This window comes from Octopus bimaculoides, chromosome 9, assembly GCF_001194135.2.
Source record: "Octopus bimaculoides isolate UCB-OBI-ISO-001 chromosome 9, ASM119413v2, whole genome shotgun sequence".
NCBI classification, from domain to species: Eukaryota; Metazoa; Mollusca; class Cephalopoda; order Octopoda; family Octopodidae; genus Octopus; species Octopus bimaculoides.
This window is the reverse complement of record NC_068989.1, coordinates 9,158,021-9,160,078: the sequence shown is the minus strand read 5'-3', so window position 1 is coordinate 9,160,078 and position 2,058 is coordinate 9,158,021. Positions and strand designations below refer to the sequence as shown.

Sequence of the window (2,058 nt, the reverse complement as noted above, 5' to 3'; positions counted from 1 at the left end):
ATATATATATATATATATATACATGTATATATATATGCATATATGCATATATATATTTATCTACATATATATAGATGTAAAGCACACAATAATAATAAAACATACATATATATATACACACACACACAGATATATATCTATATAGATATAATGAAATATACGTATATACACATATATGTGTTTATAATATATACACATATACACTCATACATACTTAAGTACTTTGTCATACATACTTCTCTAAGTATTGACACACAGTTTCATACTCATGACTGCTTATTCATAGACAACCATACATGCACATAAAAAAAACAAGCAACATACATACATACATACATACATAAAAGTATACAGGTATACCATGTATTTAGGCAGATACATCTATGCACACACATGTTGACAAACTTATGCATATATAGGTGGATGGTGTGTGTGTGTATGTATATCTTTGTATATGTGTATGCGTGTTCATACATTTATGTTGATATATACAAGTGTGTGTGAGTGTGTAAAGATATATTTAATTTATATGGTGTGCATATGAGTACGACAACTTATACATATGGATGTATGTGTTTGAAAGAATGCTAAATGATGTTTTACACACTTACACATATACATACATGTATGCACAGACACTCATACATATACACAAGCACATCCACATTATCTTATACATTGCTATACATATACATTGACACACATATATATATATATATATATATATATATATATAAATGCACACACAATATACATATATACACATACAGACACCATATAGACATATATGTGTATTTGCATACACACACATATATAATTCATATATCCCCATATATGTATGTGTTCTTGTATATATATATATTTATATATGTGTATATATATGTATGTATGTATATATATGTATGTATATATATCTCTCTATATATATATATATATCACACACATACATGTGTATATGTATATTATGTAGATAATAAATATATATATATATATGTATGCATGTATGTATGTGTATATGTGTGTGTGTGTGTGTATATACATATATATATATATATATAATACAATATAATATATACACACATAGACACATATATGTATACATATATATATGTGTGTGTGTGTGTGTGTTTGTGCTTACATACATACATATATACGTACATATATATATATATATATATATATATATATATATATACATACACATACATGCATATACACATAAGTGTGTGTATATAACATTTGCGTTCTATATCTCTATCTTTGTCTACATATATGTGTTTGTTTATTTATTTTAAATCAATTAAAGTGAAAGTTCAAATGTTGAATTTTGAACAGATTGTATTCTATCGAAAACTTCAGATGATGTCACACACTGTGAAATACACCCGTCACGCTCAATCGAGCAGAGAAAAAGGCTCTTATTATTATTGTTATCACTATTATTATTATTATTGCAATTATTATTTTTGTTGTTCTTGTTGTTATTTTTTATATTATTGTTGTTATTTATCATTATTATTATTATTATTATCATTATTATTGTGGTCGTTGTTGTTGCTGTTATTGGATGGTGGGAGACAGTGCAGAGGGGTGGGTAGTTTCGTTTGGTAGTAATGGTGGTGGTAGTTGTTGCCGTGGTGGTGGTTGTTGTTGTTGTTGTTGTTGTTGCAGTTGTAGTTGTTTAGTGGTTGTGGGTGTCGATGGTAGTGCATCTGGTGGTATTTTTATGATAAGGCTGCAATCAGGAGTGGATGTTGCAGTAATAATGGAAAGTTGTTGTTTTTGGTGAGAATGGTGGTTGTGGTGGCGATGACGGCGGCAATGGTGGTGGCAGTGATGGCAGTCATCGTAGTGGTGGTGGTGGTGGTGGGGAAAACGATGGTTGGGGTGTGGGGTGGCTTGCGATTGCAGTGTTATTGGTGTTATATATTTAATTAATAAATGTTGTTTGACTCTCAGTAATGCAAGTTTACATTCCGTTAGAAAACTCTCCTAGATATTTTGTTCACTCATACATGAATAAACATATATATACATATATATATATATATATATATA

The 2,058-nt window shown here is 28.7% G+C and overlaps 1 long non-coding RNA gene across 1 annotated transcript in view; it reads left to right on the top strand.

The window, feature by feature from the left end:
• LOC128248693 (uncharacterized) overlaps nucleotides 1-2,058 on the top strand; it is a 69,226-nt gene that overhangs the window by 40,473 nt on the left and 26,695 nt on the right. The window lies entirely within an intron of this gene.